This window comes from Coenobita brevimanus, chromosome 7 (assembly GCF_032717465.1).
Source record: "Coenobita brevimanus isolate Jiangsu-jjx chromosome 7, ASM3271746v2, whole genome shotgun sequence".
NCBI lineage: Eukaryota > Metazoa > Arthropoda > Malacostraca > Decapoda > Coenobitidae > Coenobita > Coenobita brevimanus.
The window spans coordinates 8,301,191-8,328,826 of record NC_136960.1 but is presented as its reverse complement, the minus strand read 5'-3'; the positions used below and the strand labels follow the sequence as shown (position 1 = coordinate 8,328,826).

Here is a 27,636-nt window from a genome sequence, read left to right as displayed (position 1 = left end):
GCCAGTCTCCCGTTCCGTGATTCGTGATGCACCCAGGTTCCGGGCCCCAGATGACACACCTCCTCACTTCCCAGAAGGATCAAGCCTTCCCCGTTCCGCGACCATCCAGCAAGCAATCCAACCCAACCAGTCAATCAAATCTATCAATCAATCAGAAACCAACGGACCAACACACACCGTCACATCCCGGATCACAGCCAGTCTCCCGTTCCGTGATTCGTGATGCACCCAGGTTCCGGGCCCCAGATGACACCCCTCCTCACTTCCCAGAAGGATCAAGCCTTCCCCGTTCCGCGACCATCCAGCAAGCAATCCAACCCAACCAGTCGATCCAATCAATCAGCTAACGAGACAACCAACCCCGTCACATCCCGGATCACAGCCAGTCTCCCGTTCCATGATTTGTGGTACACCCAGGTTCCGGGCCCCTGATGACACCCCTCCTCACTTCCCAGAGCGATCAAGCTTTCCCCGTTCCGCGACCATCCAGCAACCAACCCAAGGAAGCAATCAACTAACCAAGGCAATCAACCCGACAACCAAGCCAGACAAGGAACCAACCTACACACCCCGTCGCATCCCGGATCACAGCCAGTCTCCCGTTTCGTGATTCATGATGCACCCAGGTCCCGGACCCCAGATGACACCATTCCTCACTTCCCAGAAGGATCAAGCCTTCCCTGTTCCGCGACCATCCAGCAACAATGCCAAGCAACTAGCCAAATCAAGCAAGCAATCAACTAACCAACACAATCAACTAATCAAGCCAGACAGTCAACCAACCAACACACCCCGTCGCATCCCGGATCACAGCCTGTCTCCTGTTCCGTGATTCTTGACGCACCCAGGTCCCGGACCCCAGATGACACCCCTCCTCACTTCCCAGAAGGATCAAGCCTTCCCCGTTCCGCGACCATCCAGCAACCAACACAGCCAACCAAGACAACGAACCAACCAAGCCAACCACATGCCAAGACAAGCAACCAGACAAACAAACCAACGAAGCCTGCACAGACCTTCCTCCAACTCTAATCCTCGAGTTGTCAGGCCGCCCAGCTCTTTCCTTGTACGGATACAGTTGGCTTCACCTGTGCGGGGTGGACTCGATCTCACCCGCCACGGTTGGATCAGCACAACCTTACCGACCCGGCCGTCATAGCCGGGCGAGGGATACAATTTTGGAACTTCTACTGTACAATCCGGACCGAGTTTATTCAGTCTCAGTATAACTTTACACTGAATTTACGTTTAATGTTGTTTGATGAAGATAAACGCGTGTTACATAGAAAAAAAAACGGTACATTGAAAAAAAACAACAATATCAAGTTGTCGCCGACTGCACATCACTCAAACCGGATTTACAGCCCGAGAATTAAAAAAAATCAATAATTTGGTTGAGATGTATAGTATAAAACTTTCGGTTACGCTACCGTGTTCGGAAAGGCTTTGTATATGAGATTAATGGAAATAATCTGTAAAAATTACTCGGTATAAAGTGATAATAACATTGGTAAAAATCGGTGCAAAAAAGTTTTCTTAAATCTCCGATTGTACTTCTACTTCGTGTGTGTGTGTGTGTGTGTGTGTGTGTGTGTGTGTGTGTGTGTGTGTGTGTGTGTGTGTGTGTGTGTGTGTGTGTGTGTGTGTGTGTGTGTGTGTGTGTGTGTGTGTGTGTGTGTGTGTGGACTGGAGATTTGACATTACTGTTGTAATATTTCTTCGTTGGATGTTACAAAACACATAAAGTAGTGATTAAAGTTATAATGGAGAAATAAAAAAAGCAGTGAAGTAGAAAGGGACAAGCATAATGAAAAACAGGGAAAGGAGAGGAAAGGAGGTAAGATGACGCGAATGTTTGGGTAAGACTAATTTTAGTCCCATTGTAATATATATACTGTGCACTGGAGACCTCTTGTTCGACATACCTGCACTGTCAAAATGCAATACGATGACATTTCGGATAATTATCCTATAAATAACATTTAAAAGAATATAAAGTCGTAGAAAGCAACATAGCTGGCTGAGAATGAGGTATTTAAGAGACGCCAAAGCTTACCAGACGACGATCCCGGGTCACTGTTATTCCACGTAGCAACTGTGTGAGGAACCTTCAACTGGGTTGTTACGTAGTATAAAATATCCAACTGTGTCTACGTATTGAGCAAGTCTTTGAACCCAGAATGACGTAAATCATTATTTAAATAGTTATGTAACATACAATGCATAAACACTTTCCCATATTATATACGATTATGTGTTATATAAATATTACAATATACATAATTATATAGCCGTATTGTTGTTTGTACATGGGTTGTTCTTCCCTACTATCCATTTCAGAGGCGGAGTTGCGCTGTTTATCGCAAATATCTCCTAAACGAATCGTTGGATCAGTATGGTATTTCAACACACTACTTTTGACATCCGGGCCTAATTTATGACCCTTAAACCATATTGCTATTTATGTTATGTGAGGAGTTTACTCGTGAAAAATAACAGAAAGTCGACTAGTCATGTTGACGCATTCGAAGGAAAGTGTTGCCCCCCCAACACCCTCCCAAACTATTCCTTAACTACCCCTACTTCTCCCCCTTCTCGTCCTCGTTATCCCTCCTATTCTCCCCGAGCTCCTCGCCTCCTTCATCACTCTTGTCCCTCCCTCATTATCCCAGCACTGTATTATAATGTAAGAATGTCATGTAGTTGTAGACGTATTGATATGATTATTTGCAATGGATGCAAGTCGTATTTCGCGTAGAAAGTACTGTACATCAGGATCATTACGTACATGTAATAGAAGCTATGCCTATATGTTTGCAGTGTTTATGGTCAATCATTGAAATTCAGGAACTACAAATTGTATCACTTGTTGCCTGAACCTTCTCGGAGAAGTTATTACTATTATTACAATACTGTGTATTCATCCTAAAATGTGAACATGGTCCAGTTGATATATATTGTTTTACCTGTCTCTATTTATATTATTACAAAATTATAAACTCCATTGCTCTATTGTATATGATGCGTGATATTCATTAATATATACATACATACATCGTCATTTTATTGTAAATACTATTACATACATTCCATTACATTTATTAAGTTGGAGCAATATATCATATTGTAGGAATAAAACTATGTAAACAATATAACAAAATTTATTCAACATCACTTTCAAAGAAGACGTCATCATCATCATCATCACTGGCGATGTTGATAATAATGGGTTCCACTCCCTCGTGTATGTTGTCAGTCTTCCAGTATTCTTCTTCAAATTTGTGGGAGTGCTGAACAGCCCCCGTCCACACGTCCTTGTGTACCATATACCTGGCTTCCTCCAATCTATCCTGTAGGTCCGTCCGGGTAAACCGTTGTAGTGTGGAGCGCACATGGCGGTTCATACAGCCCCATACTTGCTCGATGGCGTTGAGTTCTGGGTGGCCAGGTGGCAACCGTATGACCTCGTGGCCCCACATACGGATGGTGTTGTCGATTTTATACTGGGGTTGTGGGCGGTTCTGCTGGCAAAGGAGCAGCAACTCAGGGCGAGTGGCAGCAGGTGGGATGGAAATTTTGTGCTGCTCCAGCCATCTGATGAGGTCCGCCTTCCTGGTGGCTGTGGTAGGGCATCGACTCTCCTCTGTTAGCTGACTGTGGTAAGGTGCATTGTCCAGTACAAGCACCGATGGGTTTGGCAGTGACGGAAGGAGCTGCGTTGTTAGCCATCGCTGGAACAGTTCTCCGTTTATTCCCCATGATAGTCACCCTGGTTACTTTTGGCTGGGTAGCACAGGTAGGAACCGTCAACAAAACCTTCGTCCGTGCCAGCTGCGACCAACACAAATCGCTCCCCTTCACCAGGTGGTACCTGACGACTGTAGGTGGTGCTGATGGGAGCCTGAGTGGTATCCACCCACTCCCTACTGTGGCCCATCCTGGTGGTAAACCATGTCTCATCCACATACACCACCGTTCTTCCCTCCTTCCGGTGGCGTTGTAGAGCCCGGAGAGCGGCTATCCGACGACACACCACCTCCAGCGATTCCTTCCTCACATACATCTTGCGTTGTGACACTCTGTATCGGAATCCCATGGTGTGCATGATCCGCCAAACTGTTGTTTCAGAGGTATCCTCGGGGATAATACCAGCTGTTTTCAGATCAGCTGATATGACACTGAGTGTGAAATGTTGTCTTTCTGAAAACTTTCTGTGGATGTGGCGGCGTATTGCACCGACAGTAAAGTTGTCGAAGCATCCCGTGTAGGTTGTGGACGGTGGTGCTGGTGTGGAAGGGGAGGATGTGGCGGCTTTGCTGACAATGCTCCTCACTGTTGACACACTCGTGCCCCTGATGTTCGCAACTCGCTCGTAAGGCCTGTGTGCATAAAGATCAGTGTTGTTATATTTTGCATTTCTTCTATAATATGACATTGCGACATAATACAGTCTGCCTTACTGTTATATATGTTAAGAAACGTGTACACATAACATAAAACAGAAAAAAATTTGATATAGATAGCAAGTTCACTTACAAAGGAAAGTCCATTACATCAATACTCGCATAATGCAAAATATGGTAGGTTATTATAGACATAAAAGACTCGAAGGAAAAGGGTCTTGTGGCTCATTCTTTACCCACAGCCTTATGAACCAGCAGCATCTTACTTTGCTTTCACAGCCAGAGACCTCGTTCTCCCCTATAAATAATTGACTCCAAGATAATTGGTATAATTGTTATCCATGAGATCATTATGATTTTTTTGTCAGTGATTTTGCCAACATTATTATACACTTATATAGCAACAGTACCGATTGAATATTTTTGGTGTAATTTTTACTTTTTATACCATTGTCTAGCAAATGCTCGAAGAAAATAAAGTGAAGTGGGTGGTTATTATGCCCGCCGTATTCAAAGAAATACAGCACATATACTATAAACATGGACAAAACTATGTACTCACCTATTCAAACTTATGTAAGTTCGACCACGGGTGCTTTCCCTCTTGAACAAAGTGGCAAGACGAATGATAAAAGCTGTCCTGCATCCACGGGGGCAACGGGAAGACATTGTAGATACTGTTGTTAGTGGGCGTGCCTCAACAGTCAATGATCTATCCCCTGTACCTGCTGATGTCATAACCTCGGGAAGGGGAAGGGGGGGTACCTCAGAGAGGGGGGAAGTGATACGGGAGACTGAGGATATTCAATGAAAGCATAAATTGCTTATTAAAAATAAAAGATGAAAAAATAAAGCAACCATGAACGATTTTATTTGGTTGCCCAAAAACAAAACTGACTTCAAATTTTTGGTAACCGTAGATACATCGGTAATGATACGGCCATAACAACGTAATTAGCCAATGATTTTATGGTCGTTTGACCCACTCTGGTTTTCATGGCCACACACAACAGTAGGTAACTGTGTTAAATAATAGTACTAATGTATGATAAGTATATACATACTGTCATATTCAAATATTATGTATGCAATTAGAATGAAAAAAGAAAACGGAAGTGCAAAGATGGGAGAGGGATGGTGTGACTGGGAGTGAAGAGGAAAACGGGGAGGGGGTGAACGCGATATTGGGGGGTAGGGAAGGAATGGTCAGAGGGTTGTTCAGGGTGTTAGTGGAGGAGCTACCCCACACAGTCGCACTCGTCCGATTTTGTATAACACCTTAGATTTGATGACTGGATTAGGCTTAATATCCTTCAGTAAACTCCTAAAGTAACATATGTAGCAGTATGGTTTAAGGGTCATAAATTAGGCCCGGATGTCAAAAGTACTGTGTTGAAATATCATACTGATCCAACGATTCGCTTAGGAGATATTTGCGAAAAACAGCGCAACTCCGCCTCTGAAATGGATAGTAGTAACTTGTTTTGCATGTTGCGCCTCATTATTCTCTAGTATGTTAAATATTTCCCTTTGCTATCGACATGGTGCTGAAAAGGAGTGACTTTACGCAGTAGAACCGATATAACCGGTTTTAAAAGCTCTCAACTCCCTCCATATCCCCCGAAAGGAGGATGGTGAACTGCAAGAAAAAAACAGTTTCAACCTACACTGTGCCTGGTTCCCGGCCAAGTGAGCTTTTGTGGCTACAGCAACAGCAACACAAACGACAGCAAACCTACTACTGTTACTAGCCTACTGTCAACATGTCACCAGTAATATAAAACGGGAGGCCAATGTGTAACAGAAAAATTACCAGTAAAGAATAAACGTTATCAACTGTCCTTTGCAAACGACAACATTGCTCCCATACGCCATGGTCGGGCCGGTGCTGTCCCTCTCGTTATGGTGTGGGGCGGCGGTCAGCACAACACAGTCACGTAATTTTAACATTGCTCTAGTTTTATCCAGGCATTTTTTTTCCTAGCTTAACGAAACCTTGTTGACATTGACTGGTTTAATAAAGATTTATTAAAACATGTAACACGTGAGTTCTTTCTTAAATCGTCTAGAAGGAACAAAAATAATGACGTTATTAACATCACAAACAGTATGCAAGAGAACATCAAGGCACACTATGCAGATTTCATTACTTATGAAGATATGAAGTCTAAACCCCAATCCAAAGAGAACACTGCTTAAAAAAACTCATGAATTTTTTTTCTTATATATGCACCCAACTCCTACCCACAAGAATCATACATAATCTTATAAACAATGAGTTTCGAATCATCCTACTACAACTAGGTCACAAAAACTTACTGCAGCCAAAACCTATATGGTTAGCTTTCTCAACACAGGAAAGTTAATTATATAAACCAAGCGTATCCAAAAGATTAAATCTATCAATATGAGTACAGTGAAATCGACCACATAAACCCAGCGCCAACAAATAATTAGCTTCTTTTAATCGGTGGCGTATTGAAGTCAGGCCAGCCAGAGACGCCATAGCAAGGCATCTGGTTACTCTGTAGTGGGGGTGGGGGCGGCCATCACCCAGCACACGTTGCTTTATTTATTTATTTACTTTTTTAGGGTACTTATTTTATGCGAGTTTGTCCTTCATCTTTATTGCTTTCATTCCAATGACTTATTATAACTGACTTGTTTTGTATATTACATATTACTTGTTTTGCATATTACACCTTCATTTCCCCGACTATGCTATGTATGTCCATCACCAACACCGCCTCAATCAATAACGTTGTTGCTGCGTCCCCAGGCTTATCTGAAACTTGAGCCCAGTGGATTGCATCCTTATGCTGCCTTCTTCAGTCCATCATTTTTTCTGGGAACAGGGAAGTAGTTGAGGAATGTGTGTATAACCAGGCAGTTGAGCCACCCGGTTATATCAGCGCCACCAAATGAAGGCGTCCCTCTCCAGCACAAATAGTTAAGTACAAAGGATAATTAGTGTAACAGGCAGATATATATGGCAGAAGAGTTGTTACCAATGCCTCTAAGTCAACGAAAATAAGACACCGTCGAGGTGAAAATCAAGAGGAAGGATAATATACAAGAAAACAATTAAGACAAATATATAACTGAAGGACTAGGACTAGCCTTAGTGGGCCACCCCTTCACAACGACGACGTCTTGCTGCCTTCAGACGATTTTATTCAGCTCTGCAATAGGTTAAAACAATCCCTCTTATCCCCGTTCACCTCCTGATGTCTCCCGCTCGCCTTCCCACGCGCTAAACAACGTGACCCCGTGCTAAGAAAAGGACAGTTATCTAAGGCGTTATGTAGCGACGAGGATAACAGCGAAGGAGAGCAAAACACGTACCAAACAATAACTAAATAAAATAAATAAGATATAGACAGGCAGAAAAATACAGATAGATGATTCATAAACAGAGAGAAATATAGACAGGTAGAAAGATAGAGAAAATAAAAACCTTCACCGTGAAGTGTGTTGTGGTGGCCGTCCCTCACCACCACGAGGGAATATCCGACAACACTGCCACGGCGTCTCTGGCAACCAGAACCTAGTGAGTTAACGCTGTCATTATGCTCTGGCCGGTCAGACTCTTGGACAAATTCTGTTTGCCTTCTTCCAGTTTAACCAGCTGTATGATAAACTTGGGAACCTGGATATAATGTCAGTGTTATGAGTCTTATTCCAGGCGAAGATTGTGACTTAGAAAAACGTGTCGCACATACGCATTGATTATGGAAGTAGCATAAGAGGCTTCGTAGCATCTCGTCCTTACCGATTTATTCTGCACACAGCACCTCAGTATCCTCTTGCATGTTATACATGCAAACCATGTTCGCATAAAAAAGATATAAACAGCATACAAAGGAGTATTAAGGTATCATGTGCAAAATAAATCGATTACGAAGTGGTGCTACGACGCCATTTATAATATCGTCCTAAGACTTCTTTCTCTTCTTTCAGTATAAATTCGTGCTTAAAATTCTTGTTGTCCCTACTTTACGTATCATTATGGTGTTGAGGAGGGACGCCTTCATGTGGTGGCACAGATATAACTTGGTGGCTCCGCTGCCCGGTGCTACAAACGTCCCTCAGTTCCCTCCCTAGTGCCCAATAGAAGGCTGGTGGACTGCAAGAGGACAGCTTCCGCCTGTACATCACGGGAGTCACTGGACAGATAAACCTGGGGCTACAGCAACAACAACAACAACAACAACAACTACTACTACTACTACTACTAGTACTACTACTAGCACTTCTGCTGCTGCTACAATCACCACTGCACTATTACTGCTACAACCACAACTGCACTACTACTACTACTACTACTACTGTTACTACTACTACAATATTACAACAAGAACAACTACTACATTTGCTACTACTACTACTATTATTACTATATTGCAATAACTGCAACACCTAGTACTCTACTACTACTACTACTACCAATGCTACTACTATTACTACCACCAACACCATCACCACCGCTACTACTGATACAGCTACTACTACTGCAATTACACTACTACTTCTAACACCATACGACAACAACAACTATTACTACGACTACTACTACTATTACTACTACTATACAACAACAACAACAAGAACTACTACTACTACTACTACTGGTAATAATAGTATTCACTACACGGTACTTAACTTGTTTTAATACACTAGTAAATTTATAGTTTTTACTTAACTAATATTTTCATAAGTATAGACAACTGTTTAGATATACTGGTAGGCCACCTGTATGTAGTTAGTCCTATGACACTACTGAGCCATCACCACCAGGTAATATCCAGCTTTGCCAAATAGTCTTTAATAATGAAATTGTTGCCCATTTCTATATGCAGCCTCCCTTTCTCGGAACATCTCTTCTACGCTGAGTGAAAGCGTGATGCGATAGCAAGAACTAAACAATGTACATCACCGTACCGAAGGGGTTAAAGTGTGTGTGTGTGTGTGTGTGTGTGTGTGTGTGTGTGTGTGTGTGTGTGTGTGTGTGTGTGTGTGTGTGTGTGTGTGTGTGTGTGTGTGTGTGTGTGTGTGTGTGTGTGTGTGTGTGTGTGTGTCGGTTCGGACTTATTTCACCGACTGTCATGACTGGATGCAGCAGTGTGTACACTCTGGGGCAAAAATTGCTATGCTGCTCCCCAGCGTCAATATCACACGTGGGACATGTCTGTCACTTTTCTATATAATGCATCATCTCAATGATACTAATTTGGCGGTGGAGAAATATACCAAGCCTCTACCGTAGGATTATTAGCCAGTCAAAGAAAGTGAGAAGTAAAGGTGAAAATTAGTCTAACTTGTGTCCGCGACTGTACCTGATCTAAATTATAAGATACTCTCGTATCCTGCCCAGATATAATGATGTCTAAGATAAAGTTAATTTTAAGATAACGGAATGTTAAAAATTCAGTCTTGGGTTCTCAGTTTTTTGGAAAATAAAAAAAAAGAACTATTAATGGAGGACTTACATCATTTACCATGCTGATCGTACTTACGGATATGCACACCGAATACAAGCAAGGTTGCTGCCTGATATTTTTCACTGCAGAAATACCATTGCTTCCTAGAGCTGGGGTGTGTGGTACACTAACAAAAAATTAATCAGCATGTAGCTGAGACGATTAAACACATTTCTAGTAACATCATAACACTGCTGGTCTGTTGGATATAAATAACAGTTCCAAACACTTTGGCTTCAGCCAGTTTGCGGTGGGTGGGTTGTGAGGCTTTGGCTTGCCACCCAGCTGACGTTGGTTCGAGGCCTGCAGCCCCCCTGGCCCGGAACAGGGCGCAGCGCAGGACCAGGACCGACTGACCCCGTGACTGGCCTTCACCACGACCGTGACCACAACAGTGACTACGCTAATGATGCCTCAGGAAGAGTTAAGCTCCTTCGGGAGATACTGTGTTTGGGGTTCACAGTTTGCAAAACGTCCCCCTTCTGTAGCATCACCAGCCATGTCTAGTTAGTCGCCAGGATCGTATAAAGTCCTCACAAAGACTTTATGTCAGTTTTGCAAAAATTTTCCCTCTTGTTTCTGGTAATGATGATACTTAATAATAATCACAATAAATAGTGTTCTAGGTTAACGAATGTCTTAAATAGAGTTAATAGTGATAGTACCTAACGCCGAAAAAATAAATGCAATGTATTGTGTGTGTGTGTGTGTGTGTGTGTGTGTGTGTGTGTGTGTGTGTGTGTGTTTAATCATTCCACTTATTTAACTGTTAAGAGTCTGATATATTCTTTTTACTTTGGCCCAAAATCACTCTCTCTCCATCTTGAATGCTGATGTTGTACTAACAGACTAACACTTCAGTATGAGCAAGATCACAAATAATTGCTATGGGAAGAATGTGGAGCCGTGGCATTGTCTTAATTCCTGTCATTGAGCTACGCAAAATTAACTGCAAAGGGACGAAAGTCTGAAGCAAACTAAGATGAAAATTGTATAACTGTAGAAGTGAAGATATCATCATCATCATCATCATCTCTTTTCCCACCCCAAGGTGGGGAGAGGAAATGTTCTACGAGCCAAAAATAATCTAGTAGAATGAGATAGTAACCAAATTTTGTCCAGATGAATAAGCCATACTCATGCTCACTCACCATGCCAGCCCCCGGAATCCTGGCCCCACCTGAAACGTCAGATAGCTTCACACTCACCCATCTGTCAGAGTCAACTCCGACGACTGTCAAGTTAAAAAGTGGAGAATATATAATTACGAATAAAATGTCTTATACATAACTAAGGTTCAGCAAAGTTTATCAGTACTGTTCAGTATCCATTAAGCTTAAAATGTTGTAGTTTTTGTTGTAGCCTCCCAGCTCTTGCGAAATGTGTTCTTGTTTTGACTTACCATACAAGATGTCCGAGAATTACTGACTGTGTTTTTTATTTTTGTTCTAAAGATGACTGCATTCCGATTACATAACACGCGGAGCACTTATACGAGTTTAAAGTTTATCAAAAAAAACAATACCATGAGTTAATCTAATTTCAAATTATTATATCGTTCAATTACTTTTGTATGAGACATATCTGGTTATTCTGAGTTCATACCAATTTTTATAACTTTTTGATATGTCTACAACAATACATCCTGAGCATGATGAACTTTTTTTGAACTACCAAAACAGTACCAGTAATAGTTCTTGGGGTAGGAAGGAGGAGGAGGAGGAAGGTATCCGGTCGTGTGCTAATTATCAGACCATTCTTGTTTCCCTGGTTTGGGACTCGACAAAGGTTGGGTGATATTTTGGACTGAGGCTGATCACGAAAAAAAAAAAAAAAAAAAAAAAAATCTAACGTCACTGGCCACATTTCATGATTTATATTAAAAGAAAGTAATTACTGAGGTGAAAGTTGTGTTAATCTTAGCGTGTGACAGTTCCACTATATAAGATACTTCATTGTTTGGTTATCGTGTGTCAGTGTCATGCTTTTCCTCTAAGTATGTTGATTGGTATTAAACAGGTAATCCAAAATACACATTATTAGGTTTGGTTGACACCCATATATCAGTATTATCAGTCATAATGTATATATATAAAGACAGGTTTATATTCTCCTAACTCTGACATTCACGTAAATTATGATAATTAATGAAATAATCGGAATCCTAGAGTCAAGCAAGAAGCAACATACGCAAATAACCAAGAAATGAGAAGACATGGCACCACAAAGACGACGGCCATTTGTAAAGAAAGGGAAAAGTGGAATGGGAAGAACAAACCCAGGACAAACACAGCAGCAACAACCGAAGGCATTTCGTCTGCACCATAGGCTGATAACGAGGGAGTGGACTACGACGATGAAAGTAATTTACTGGTTTTGGGAATAACAGAAAACTGTTTCTCACTCCATACTCATACATATATCCATACACACACACACACACACACACACACACACACACACATATATATATATATATATATATATATATATATATATATATATATATATATATATATATATATATATAAATTAGGGTACATACATACATACTGTACATATACATACATACATACATACACATGTATACATAATAAGTATATATTTTTATCTACCCATCTATTCCTTCACCTGTCTATATTGACGATCAGCATTATCTAGCAAAGAATTAATGCACCATAAACACGGAGCTGAGACTCAGGAAGACATGCGAGATCAATTTGTCATGTTTGTGTTTTTGAACTGTGTCAGATGTGCTCTTCAGAGTCACGTTAATATGAGGTCTCACTTCAGGTGAATAAACTCGCCTGGAGATAGTAGGTAGAAAAACAACAACAACAACTACGAACAGTGTTCTTTTCATTATGTAATTCACTATAGTAACGCTGTCAGGGTGACCCGATGGCACTTTGACAGGGCAGACTGGGATGGATTTAGAAATTATCTTGCTGATGTTCCATGGCAGTCTTTCTTCTCTAGTGATCCCAATTCTACCCAGTCCCACATTTGCGACTTAATACTAGCTGGTATGGATTTATTCATACCAAGTCAACAATTCACTAAAAGATCAAACTCTCCAAAATGGTTTGATGGCAATTGTGCCAGAGCAACAGCCCAAAAGTCATTAGCATATAACTCTTACTTAAAATCAAAAACATCTGAATCACTCTCCCAATTTAAAATTGCTAGAAATCATGCAAAAGCTGTATTAAATCTATCTAAATCAAACTTTCTTCAAAAGCAAGCATCAAAACTACTTAACAACCCTAATGACAATAGAATATTCTGGTCAACTCTTAATTCTTTCAATAATAACTTTAACAAGTCATTTTCCATTCCCCCACTAAAATCTTCAGATGGCAATATTACAAATGACCCACGTGGGAAAGCAGATATCTTTGCTAGTACCTTTGCAAGAAACTCTACCATGGATGATACCAGCCAGAATGTCTCAGTACTGGAACTTGATTCTCCCGAAATTGCCCCACTTAAAATACAGACAAGATTCGTAAAATCCATCCTAGACAATTTACCTACCAACAAAGCTCCAGGCCCAGATGGAATTCCGCCAATTGTTTTGAAAAAGTGTTCCCCTGAACTTGCCTCTGTCCTAGCCAAATTATTCAGACTATGCATACGTACTTCTTTATTCCCAAATTCATGGAAAGAAGCCAATATCCACCCAGTTCCGAAGAAAGGAAGTTCGTCTGACCCCTCCAATTACAGACCAATAGCTGTCACATCTTCTCTTGGTAAGGTATTTGAAACTTTAATTAATAAGCATATTGTTAAACATCTTGAATCCAACAACTTAATTAGTGATAGACAATACGGCTTTTGCCGCGAAAGATCCACCATTGACATACTCAATCTCTTAACTCATACGATCCATCAGTCAATTGATCTTTTTGGAGAAACTCATGCAGTAGCTCTTGATATCTCTAAAGCTTTCGACAGAGTATGGCACCGTTCCCTGCTGTCCAAACTCCCTTGCTATGGACTAACGTCTTTTGTTCCTTTGATTTCTTCTTATCTTAGTGACAGGAAAATAAGAGTAAAAGTAGATGATGTATATTCGAATTTCCACTCAATTAACGCCGGCGTGCCGCAGGGATCAGTTCTGGCGCCAACCCTATTTCTGGTTCACATTAATGATCTCTTATCTGTCACTCACAATCCCATTCACTCATATGCAGATGACTCAACACTACATAGTTCATTCACACTCAGACATCCATTTACAAAGTCTAATATCTCTACCTCTCAACTCAGTACAGCCATCTCCATTAATCAAGATCTATCTACAATCAGTGAATGGGGACAAAACAACCTTGTCTCTTTTAATGCTAGTAAAACTAAATATATACAGTTTACTAATAGACAGATATTGCCAGATTCGTACATTACCTTCAGTGCTACTAATATTCCCATCTCCAAAAGTATTGAAATTCTTGGTGTCTCACTTAACAGTGCCCTCAGCTGGACCTCTCATGTCAGATCACTTGCTAAAACCGCCTCAAAGAAACTCGGATTATTGTACAGAGTCCGTAACTTCTTCGCCGATGAGCAGTTGGCTATAATTTATAAGAGTCATGTGCGCTCTCAGCTTGAATATTGCTCACCCTTGTGGGATGGTTGTGGAGAGGTTGCATTAAGACAACTAGACAAAATTCAGAATAAAGCTGTTAGAATCATTAACAACCCTGCCATTACATATAAACTACCTCCCCTGCAAGTAAGAAGGAATGTTGCCTCCCTTGCATTATTTTACAGATATTTTTTTGGCAAATGCTCAGACGAAGTTGCGTCCATGGTGCCACCTCTCCATGCCTTCCCTCGTGCTACACGGGCATCTGGTAGCGCTCATGACTGGAATGTCACTCAACCATATTGCAGAACTTCTGCCTATCAGACTTTTTTCATTCCCCGAACTGCATCTCTCTGGAACTCGCTTCCCCAGAGTTGTTTTCCTCCAAATTTCAACCTACAACTGTTCAAGTCTAACTGTTACAGATATTTTATGAACAGAGGACACCAGTAATCTGGTGAATGGATTATTTTTTTTTTCCATTTGTTTTTCCTTCCTCCGTTCTGTTATTTAAAAAAAAAAAAAAAAAAAAAGATAATTTCGTCTACTACCAAGTGCAGGAACTTGTGTAACGTCGGTTACGTGATAAAAACAATAAGTAATAATACATGCTTTTTAGGAAACTTATTCTCCATGATTTCTTTGCATATAAGTAAACACAGACCTGAGACTGGATCCGAGGAAAGTATAGTTTAGCTTCGCACCTCACCCACCATGCAAAAGTGCAGGTGTAAAAATAATTAGAACATTGGACACTGTATAGACTAGATTTTAACATCCTTGTCTTTTCACATATTTGGTGTAATCTTTCGGATACTAAAACTATGAAAATGTTAGTGTCTGTGGGCGACGATGTCTGTTAAAAATGGGGATGGGAGTGAAATGATGGTTGTTGAAAAGGATATTGACTCTGTGTGAAGAGCTAGTGGAAGAAGACTGGAAGTGGTGGAAGAATTTTAAGTCATGGTAGGTAAAAAAATAGACGGTAATTGTGTTAAGTGTTAAGATATTTGAGCTTTAGCCTCGTTAATAAACAAGAAAGGAAATGTAAAAAAAAAAAAATAGTGGTATTGAACCCGGACCATGAGTTGGGTGGTAGACAGTCCCTCCCGCTCCGCCAGGCACGGGAGGGACGCCGTGCAGATTACTGTATATTTTTGTCACTGTCAAACACTTACATGTTGTCCCTGATATACAGTACACTTTCACTTCAAGGGAAATACGTAAAGATGAATAATCTAGCTCGGAGAGAACAAAAATAAATTAAGAACAGAGGTATTCTGCTCATCTCCCTTTGGTAACATAAGCAGAGTAAAGACTATTTCGTACAACTACCAGCTAAAAAAAGGCTGCACCACTTGTCATGTGCAAAATATGATAAAGCAGAAGTACAAAATAATTAAATAGTAAAATTAAAAATGCATAAAAAGATTCAATTAGTGGTCACGAACCCGGAGACTGAGTTGGGTGGTAGTTCACCCTTCCCGCCCTACCATGGCAGTGACAAAACGCAAGGATGGAAAATTGCCATGTGTGTGAATTAACCTTTTCACTGCAGAACATTGACTTAGTAGGCTATCGAATTTCGGCCATTGTCAGACGTTTACACTAGAGAAATCCACTGATTCAAAAATTAACAAGGCTATCATGATTAATGTTTTGGCCGAAGTTAAGGAACTTCGTACTTTATTCCAGTCAAAGATCACATGAAGATGAGAAGAACACAGTCTACTGCTTTAGGTAAAGATCCATCACATCCATACAACTTTATTTAATATCATCACACCCATTAAAAAAAAAATGCCTCAATAATATCCCGACTCTTCCTCCACCCAGCTCACAAACTTATACCCTGTAAGTTACAAAAAACACACAGCCATCACAGGCATTCAAAACCTCCCGCCAAACTGCTGTACATCTTTCCTGAACCACCACCCAGACATCCACCCCTCAGATCCTACCCTACCCAGAGAGACACCAGGGCACTGACTACGATGTGGCCCTCACCCTTCCCTGCTACAACACCAACCCAAAATACATCTCACAAACAATCCACTGTGCCCACACCGCAATGCAGCCACCGCACCACACCACAACACACTAACCCCATGACCTCACTGTTACAACACAGACACTTTCAATATAAACTCAACAAGAGATCTCTGGTAGCGCCCTGATGAAGTGGCCGGTTACCTGTGGTCGACTGGTTTCATGTCAAGATGAGTCCATTCCAACTACTACGTATCTCTGTAGACTTCCAGCTGGACGGGTTCGATATAATACACTCTTCATCAGTACTTCCACATACAGAGATCCATCTTAAGTTATATAAAATCGGGTGTTGGTAGTATGATTAAACCTGAAAACGTCATCCAGTTCAATGCGTTAAAATCGTAGGGCAAGAAAAAAAAAAAGTTGTGCCACCCTGCCTTGAGCCTGGGTATTTGGCTTTGGTGGGTGTGAGTGTGTTACACGGCAGCCTTTCCCACCCAGCCAGATATTGGTGCGTAGTGAATATTTGTTGGAAATTATTCACTTGTGGGGGCGGGCATTGGTTGTCCAAGGGGTAGCTTTTACATGCTTCATCCCTTCTCCCACCAACGATCTCTCCTGTACTGAATAATCATTCATGGCCGTAGCAATAATATAATATATAAGGTCATCGGACTGTAGGTCGCTTCCTGTATGTTTTTGTCTGAAGTAATATTTTTTTTTTCCTTTTCAGCTCCAGGAAGTAAATTTCATTATTTGTAGCTCCATATAATTTTATTTAGCGCTGGAGAGACTTTTTGGTTTGAACTGGCAAGGTACAGCCTTCTTTACTATCATCACTATATTCATTTAACTCTGCAACGACCTACAGTTACTATCGCTTTTTATCTGATACAGAGTTGCAACGAGAAACTTCCACATAAATACAAAGCTAGTCGTGAAGAAGCACTATGGGAAGGTGGTAACGCTGTAGCAGTCCTTCGGTCACTGAGGTACAGTACAGTACATGGTTTCACTTGATAAAGACGAAAATCTTGGTGAAATTAAGGCCAAAGAACTCTAATAATCATCCTTCCCACTTTAGAAAAAGTCTTCAGGTGGAAGCAGAAAATACAGAGATAAACATCATTGAAAGAAAAGTGTTTATCACTTCACTTCGATGATGTATTTTTCATTTATCTTGTTGCCATCGGACGCTTTTATTTAACACAGAGATATATGTCTGACAAGAAGAGGTCAGCTAAGGCAGTCAGTTACCCCTTCACTATTAGAAGCATGTCGGAAGTTCAATAAAATAGTTTGGTGGTGGCAGGATGTAAATGAAAAAAATGCGTCACTGGACTGAAGAGAGGATAACACAGACAAAGCAGTAAAAGAAGAATAAAAAATGGACACAAAGGAAACGAAGTCATCCAGAATCCAGCCTCCACAGAGAAAGGCCAAATGCAGAGTACAGGATCCAGTTTATTCTCAACGTTCCGCCCACCAGAGAGAGAGAGAGAGAGAGAGAGAGAGAGAGAGAGAGAGAGAGAGTATACTCATGATCTCCTGCAACTTAGTAGTACAGTCATGAAGACTAATAAAGGAACAGGCTAATCTGTCACTAGGGGGCAGGTTAATCGCACACATCCACCCCCAACTCCCCCTCCTTACCCCCACCAAACCACTGATCTGTTAAGTGGATGGATCGGATATCTGAAGCTTCATTCACTCTCACGTCTTGCCGCATGTAATGTAACTTTCATTTATACAGGTATTAGTGTATTATTACGTGCACAGATCCACCTTCTGTTCCAATTATATTGAAGTTTTAGCAGATTTCAATAGAATGATCCTTCTGTATACAGTTTGGTTTCCAAATATTTATCCAACGTCTTCTAAACGATCTACTATGATCCCAGCAACACCAACGAGTTATTTGATTACGAGCCATGTAAGTCCCTTTCCTGCCTTGTCATCTGGGGAGCTACATATTCAGCCACTCACTCATCCACCTGCCCACTCGTCCACCTACCCACTCGTCCACCCACGCACTGTCCCGTCCAACACAACCCACCGACCCCATCCTGGCCATTCACGTTGCCCAGCCACCTGGGCAGTCCCCACCCAACCTACCAATCCTGAACATCCACCCTGCCCACCCACGAATGCCACCCACCACGCTCACTAAACAATGCCATCCAACACATCCACCCACTCCCCTGCCCACCCTGAACCCATCCAGCCCAGCCCACCAAACCAACCATGCACCCAGAGCACACAGACTAAGCAATCTTCTCAGCCATCCTGGCGAGCCACCGTGCCCACTAACCCTGGCAACCCACTCAGCCCACCCACACATTCCGAGACCCATGTTGCCCACCGACACCGGCCACTCATACTTCACACCCACGAACGCAACCCATTAATACTGTCCATCACATCCACCCACCCAACCCTCCCACTGTACTCATGCACCTCTCCAGGAAAACTCACGCACCCTGCCCACCCACCCCTCCCTTGGAACCCACCCATTCTATCCATCCACTCCCACATCCGACCCACCCTCTTATCCACATTGCAGAGCACGGTGGCTCAGTGGTAGAGCATCGGAGTCGTGATCGGGGGATTGCGAGTTCGAGCCTCGCCAGGGATTGCAGTGTCGGGAGTGGTAGCCCGCTCCTGTAACCTAGCGGGGCTGTATGGCCATAACTGCCTAGCTCGGGGATTAAATCCCTTTATAACGTTATCCACATTGCCAAACACCCTTCTTACCCAATCCCATTCACGCCCACATCCCACCCACCCATTCGAACCCCACTCATCTACAAAACTCATGCCATTCAACCCTAACTAAGAGAGCCCTCTCTGACCACCCACCAATCCAGCCAATCAAGCCCAGCCCACCTCAAGCATCCACCCACCAACCCATCAACCCCAACAACCCACCCCAAGCCACTCCACACATCCCACCCAACCAACCCACCCCACCCTTACCAACTATTCTGCCCACCAAGCCTGGCGATGCACCGAACCACACCATCCACCACTCCAACCTCATCCACCCCACCCACCCAACCAACTGACTCCAACACACACACACACACACACACACACACACACACACACACACACACACACACAGGCATATATACTGTACATAAACATACGCACACGTCGAAAAAAGTAATATTTCGTTTGCGCTTGCGTGTGTGTGTGTGTGTGTGGAAGAATACCACAAAGGGATATCAGGAGAGTATGACCAGAGGAGAGGAATTGTGTTCAGCACCTTAGTGTGAGGGAAAGGGAAAGCAGCTTGTGTGGTCAAAGCTACAGGTTATAGTCAAGTGAGCTGGACTTAACTCATACAGAAAAGTATTTGGGGGGAATCAGCCTGAGAGATCCTTTGAATTTCTGCCGACATGTCATCTCTTATACTATGCGGGATAGTTTCGCATTTCGATGAATCGACAGGCAGGTTATACAAATTTACTAAAATTTAGGCTAATATATGATATACTGTAATTTATAAAAAATGCGGACACTGGTAATATTAAAATCCGAAGTCGTAAGGGATGATCGGTGTGTGACACGTAAGTCTGCTGGACCCTAGGCGAGAAGTAGTTTGGTTTATGCCCAAAATCCGACACACACACACACACACACACACACACACACACACACACACACACACACACACACACACACACACACAGAAATCCACTTTCAAATGATGGATTATATAAAGCATACAGGAGAGGGTAGAAATCAACATAACTGTCGGTCATTGACTGCATACAACAGTGTTGCTTCCTTTGTAAGGTACGAATGGAAACATAGCGTGTGAAGGCTGTAGGAAGAGCTGAGACAGGCAAATGAAGTGACAAGACGAGGCAGAGGAGTGGGAAAGGAAGGAGGGTGAGTGGAGAGGATGGAGGATGGAGGAAGTGTCCAATATTGTTTTAATGGCAGCTTCCACAGTTTCCTGGCTCTCGTATCTTCAAAAAAAACTTTATTGTAGCTATGTTGTGGAGGTGCTTCCGTTAGGATTTTATGATATGCTGTCCAATAGGCAGTAGTATTAATGAAAAAATTATTCAGTAAAATATTAAATACTATAATTATACAAATATCTCTATTGCTCACTGTTCATACTGTTGAATGAGTGTATAGTGAACCATTAGACAGAAATTCGTATGACTTAGGTTTGTGTGTTATGAATAATGATGGGTTATGAGAGATGCTGGTCTATGAGTAATGATGGGTTATGAGAGATGCTGGTCTATGAGTAATGATGTGTTATGAGAGATGCTGGTCTATGAGTAATGGTGGGTTATGAGAGATGTTGGTCTATGAGTAATGGTGGGTTATGAGAGATGTTGGTCTATGAGTAATGGTGGCTTATGAGAGATGCTGGTCTATGAGTAATGGTGGGTTATGAGTGATGGTGGATTATGAGTGACGGTGCGTTATGAGTGACGGTGCGTTATGAGTGATGGTGCATTATGAGTGATGGTGGATTATGAGTGATGGTGGGTTATGAGTGATGGTGGGTTATGAGAGATGGGAGTGATGAGAGATGGAAGGTTATGAGTGATGCAGGGTTATGAGAGATGGGGGTTATGAGAGATGGGGGTTATTAGAGACGGTGGGTTATGAGTGATGATGGGGTATAAGTGATGATGGACTATGGTGAGTGATGATGGGCTATGGTGAGTGATGATGGACTATGAATGATGATGGGCTATGAGTGATGATGGGCTATGGTGAGTGATGATGGACTATGGTGAGTGATGATGAACTATGGTGAGTGATGATGGACTATGAATGATGATGGGCTATGAGTGATTATGGACTATGGTGAGTGATGATGGACTATGGTGAGTGATGATGGGCTATGGTGAGTGATGATGGACTATGGGTGATGATGGACTATGGTGAGTGATGATGGACTATGGTGAGTGATGATGGACTATGGTGAGTGATGATGGACTATGGTGAGTGATGATGGGCTATGAGTGAAGATGGGCTATGAGTGATGATGGGCTATGAGTGAAGATGGGCTATGGTGAGTGATGATGGGCTATGGTGAGTGATGATGGACTATGGTGAGTGATGATGGACTATGGTGAGTGATGATGGACTATGGTGAGTGATGATGGACTATGGTGAGTGATGGACTATGGTGAGTGATGATGGACTATGGTGAGTGATGATGGACTATGAGTGATGATGGACTATGGTGAGTGATGATGGGCTATGAGTGATGATGGACTATGGTGAGTGATGATGGGCTATGAGTGATGATGGACTATGGTGAGTGATGATGGGCTATGAGTTATGATGGGCTATGAGTGATGATGGGCTATGGTGAGTGATGATGGGCTATGGTGAGTGATGATGGGCTATAGTGAGTGATGATGGGCAATGAGTGATGATGGACTATGAGTGATGATGGGCTATGGTGAGTGATGATGGCTTATAGTGATGCTGGACAATGAGTGATGATGGCTTATGAGTGATGATGGACAATGAGTGATGATGGCTTATGAGTGATGATGGACAATGAGTGATGATGGCTTAAGAGTGATGATGGGCTATTGTGAGTGATGATGGATTATGAGTGATGATGGGCTATGAGTGATGACAGGCTATGATGAGTGATGATAGGCAATGAGTGATGATGGGCTATGAGTGTTGATAGGTTATGAATGATGATGGGCTATCAGTGATGATGGGTTATGAGTGAAGCTGATCTATGAGTGGTATGGGCAATGAGTAACAACCAACAAACACACCCCGTCGCATCCCGGATCACAGCCAGTCTCCCGTTCCGTGACTCGTGATGCACCCAGGTTCCGGGCCCCAGATGACACCCTTCCTCACTTTCCAGAAGGATCAAGCCTTCCCCGTTCCGCGACCATCCAGCAACCAAGCTAACCCAACCAGTCGATCCAATCAATCAGCTAACGAGACAACCAACCAACCAACACACCCCGTCACATCCCGGATCACAGCCAGTCTCCCGTTCCGTGATTCGTGATGCACCCAGGTTCCGGGCCCCAGATGACACCCCTCCTCACTTCCCAGAAGGATCAAGCCTTCCCCGTTCCGCGACCATCCAGCAACCAAGCCAACCCAACCAGTCGATCCAATCTATCAATCAATCAGAAACCAACCAACCAACGCACCCCGCCACATCCCGGATCACAGCCAGTCTCCTGTTCCGTGATTTGTGGTACACCCAGGTTCCGGGCCCCTGATGACACCCCTCCTCACTTTCCAGAGCGATCAAGCCTTCCCCGTTCCGCGACCAACCAGCAACCAACCCAAGGAAGCAATCAACTAACCAAGGCAATCAACCTGACAACCAAGCCAGACAAGCAACCAACCTACACACCCCGTCGCATCCCGGATCACAGCCATTCTCCCGTTCCGTGATTCGTGATGCACCCAGGTCCCGGACCCCAGATGACACCCCTCCTCACATCCCAGAAGGATCAAGCCTTCCCCGTTCCGCGACCATCCAGCAACAATGCCAAGCAACTAGCCAAATCAAGCAAGCAATCAACTAACCAACACAATCAACTAATCAAGCCAGACAGTCAACCAACCAACACACCCCGTCGCATCCCGGATCACAGCCTGTCTCCTGTTCCGTGATTCTTGACGCACCCAGGTCCCGGACCCCAGATGACACCCCTCCTCACTTCCCAGAAGGATCAAGCCTTCCCCGTTCCGCGACCATCCAGCAACCAACACAGCCAACCAAGACAACGAACCAACCAAGCCAACCACATGCCAAGACGAGCAACCAGACAAACAAACCAACGAAGCCTGCACAGACCTTCCTCCAACTCTAATCCTCGAGTTGTCAGGCCGCCCAGCTCTTTCCTTGTACGGATACAGTTGGCTTCACCTGTGCGGGGGTGGACTCGATCTCACCCGCCACGGTTGGATCAGCACAACCTTACCGACCCGGCCGTCATAGCCGGGCGAGGGATACAATTTTGGAACTTCTACTGTACAATCCGGACCGAGTTTATTCAGTCTCAGTATAACTTTACACTGAATTTACACTTAATGTTGTTTGATGAAGAGAAACAAGTACCACGCGTGTTACACAGAAAACACACACACACACACACACACACACACACACACACACACACACACACACACACACACACACACACACACAAGCGGTACATAGAAAAAACAACAATATCAAGTTGTCTCCGACTGCGCATCACTCAAATTGGACTTACAGCCCGTGATTTAAAAAAACAATAAAATTGCTTGAGACGTATAGTATAAAACTTTCGGTTACGGCATCGTGTTCGGGAAAGCTTTGTCTATGAGATTAGCGGAAATAATCTGTAAAAATTACTCGATATAATGTGATAATAACATTGGTAAAAATCAGTGCAAAAAAGTTTTCTTATATCTCCGATTGTACTTCTAGTGTGTGTGTGTGTGTGTGTGTGTGTGTGTGTGTGTGTGTGTGTGTGTGTGTGTGTGTGTGTGTGTGTGTGTGTGTGTGTGTGTGTGTGTGTACTGGAAATTTTTAATATTATAGAAGCGAAGAAGTTTTCTTCGCTGGATGTTACATGACACACAGGCTAGTGAATAAAGCTATAATGGGGAAATACAATAAGCAGTGAAGTAGATAGGGACGAGCATAATGAAAACTGGGAAAGGACAGAAGAGGAGGTAAGATGACGCGAATGTTTGGGTAAGGCAGTAATTTTAGTCACATTGTAATATATACACTGTGCACTGGAGACCACTGGGTTCGACAGATCTGCACTGTCAAAATGCAATACGATCACATTTATGCGAGTTGTCCTATAAATAACATTCAAATGAATATAAAGTCGTAGGATGCAACATAACTGGCTAAGGATGAGGTATGTGAGAGACGCCAACGCTTACCAGACGACGATCGCGGGTCACTCTTGTTCCACGTAGGAACTGTGGAAGGAACATAATATAACTTTCAATTGGGGTGTGACGTAGTATAAAATATCCGACTGTGTCTAGGTATTGAGCAAGTCTTTGAACACAGAATGAGATAAATCATTAAATTGTTATGTAACATACAGTACAATGCATAAACATTTTCCCATATTATATACGATTATGTGTTATGTAGATATTATACTATATAAAATTATATAGCCATATTGTTGTATGTATATGAGTAGTTCTTCCCTAGTAATTTGTTATGATTATTGCACCTCATTATTCTCTGGTATGTTATATATTTCCCTTTACTATCGATATGGTGCTGAAGAGGAGTGCCTTTACTCAGTAGAACCGATGTAACCGGTTTTAAAAAGTCTCTCAACTCCCTCCATATCCCCCGAAAGGAGGATGGTGAACTGCAAGAAAAAGACAGTTTCAACCTACACTGTGCCTGGTTCCCGGCCAAGTGAGCTTTTGTGGCTACAGCAACAGCAACACAAACGGCAGCAAACCTACTACTGTTACTAGCCTACTGTCAACATGTCACCAGCAATATAAAGCGGGAGGCCACTGCATAACAGAAAAATTACCAGTAAAGAATAAACGTTATCAACTCTCCTTTACTAACGACAACATGGTTCCCTGACGCCATGGCCGGGCCGGTGCTGTCCCTCTCGTGGTGGCGGGGGCCGGCGGTCAACACAACACGGCCACGTAATTTTAACTTTGCTCTAGCTTTATCCAAGCATTTTTTTTTATCAGCTTAACGAAACCTTACTGACCTTGATAGGTTTAATATAGGTTTTATTAAACCTTTTTGTAACACGTGGTTTCTTTCTTAAGTGTAAGAAATCGTCTAGAATGAACAAAAATATGACGCTGTTAATATCACAAATAGCATGCAAGAGAACATTAAGGCGCACTATGCAGATTTCGTCACTTATGAAGAAATGTAATGAAGTCTAAACTCTAATTCAAAGATAACACTGCTTAAAAACATTATGATTATTTTTTTTTTATATTTTCTTCCAGATGCACCTAACTCCTCCCCATAAGAATCATACGTAATCTTATCAACAATGAGTTCCGAATCATTCGACTATAGGTATGTCACAAAAATTTCCTGCAGCCAAAAGCTATATGATTAGCTTTTTCGACACAGGTAAATCAATTATATAAACCAAATGTATCCAAAAGATTAAATCTGTCGATATGAGTACAGTGAAATCGATCACATAAACCCAGTTCCACCAAATAATTTACTTTTTCAAATCGGTGGCGCACTGAGGCCAGGCCAGCCAGAGACGCCATGGAGAGGCATCTGGTTACTCTGCAGTGGGGGTGGGGGTGGCCCGGCACACGTTATTTTATTGATCTGTTTACTCCTTTAAGGTATTTATTTTGTGCGAGTTTGTCCTTCCGCTTCATTCCTTTCAATCCAATGACTTATCATAACTGATTTGTTTTGCATATTACATCTTTATTTCCTCGTGTATGCTATGTATGTCACCACCAACATGGCCTGAATCAATTGCGTTGTTGTTGCGTCCCCAGGCTTATATGAAACGTGAACCCAGTGGACTGCAGGCATAAGCTGCCTTCTTTAGTTCACCATTCTTTAGGGAAACAGGGCAGTCAGGCAGTCGAACCACCCGGTTATATCAGCGTCACCAAATGAAGGCGTCCCTCTCCAGCACAAATAGTTAAGTACAAAAGAAAAGTAAGGTGTAACAGGTAGAAGCAAATGGCAGAAGAGTTGTTGCCACTAAGTCACGGGAATAAGACAAACCGTCGAGTTGAAAAGAACATCAAGAGGAAGGATAATACAAGAAAACAATTAAGACATATAACTAAAGGACTAGGAGTAGCGTTAGTGAACCACCTCCTCACAACGACGACATCTTGCTGCCTTCAGACGATTTTATTCAGCTTTGCAATGGGTTAAAAGCAATCCCTATTATCCCCGCTCACTTCCTGATGTCTCCCTCTAGCCTTCCTATAGGCTAAACAACGTGATCCGGTGCTAAGAAAAGGACAGTTATCTAAGGCGTTATGTAGCGACGAGGATTACAGTGAAGGAGAGCAAAACACCTACCAAACAATAACTAAATAAAACAAACAAGACATAGACCAATACAGACAGACAGAGAAATTCCTAGACAGATACAAATACAGACAGGTAGATAGACAGGTAGACAAATAAAGACAGATAGAAAGATAGAGAAAATAAAAACCTTCACCGTGAAGTGTGTTGTGGTGGCCGTCCCTCACCACCACGAGGGAATATCCAACAACACTGCCACGGCGTCTCTGGCAACCAGAACCTAGTGAATTAACGCTGTTATGTTGCTGGCAACCAGAGCCTAGTGAATTAACGCTGTTATGTTGCTGGGAACCAGAGCTTTGTGAATTAACGCTGTCATTATGCTGGTAACCAGAGCCTAGTAAATTAACGCTGTACTATGCTGGCAACCAGAGCTTTGTGAATTAACGCTGTTATGTTGTTGGCAACCAGAGCTTTGTGAATTAACGCAGTCACTATGCTGGCAACCAGAGCCTTGTGAATTAACGCTGTTATGTTGCTGGCAACCAGAGCTTTGTGAATTAACGCTGTCATTATGTTGGCAACCAGAGCTTTGTGAATTAACGCAGTCACTATGCTGGCAACCAGAGCCTAGTAAATTAACGCTGTCATTATGCTGGCAACGAGAGCCTAGTAAATTAACGCTGTCATTATGCTGGCAATCAGAGCCTAGTAAATTAACGTTGTCATTATGCTGGCAGCCGGAGCCCTGTGAATTAACGCTGTCATTATGCTGGCAACCATAGCCTAGTAAATTAACGCTGTCATTATGCTGGCAACCAGAGCCTAGTGAATTAACGCTGTCTTTATGCTGGTAATCAGAGCCTAGTAAATTAACACTGTTACTATGATGGCAACCAGAGTTTTGTGAATTAATGCTGTCACTATGCTGCCAACCAGAGCCTAGTGAAATAACGCTGTCATTATGCTGGCAACCAGAGCCTAGTAAATTAACGCTGTCATTATGCTCTGGCCGGTCAGATCCTTGGACAAATTCTGTTTGCCTTTTTCAATTCAACCAGCCGTATAATGTCAGTGTTATAGGTCTTATTCTATGCGAGGATTGTGACTTGGACAAACGTGTCGCACATACTCTCTGATTTAAAAAGTAGCACAAGAGGCTTCGTAGCACCTCATCCTTAC

The 27,636-nt window shown here is 42.5% G+C and overlaps 1 pseudogene; it reads right to left on the bottom strand.

Moving 5' to 3' along the window:
* Positions 1-3,161: 3,161 nt before the first annotated feature.
* Positions 3,162-5,141, bottom strand: LOC145404842 (uncharacterized; annotated as a pseudogene).
* Between the last annotated feature and the right edge of the window lie 22,495 nt (positions 5,142-27,636).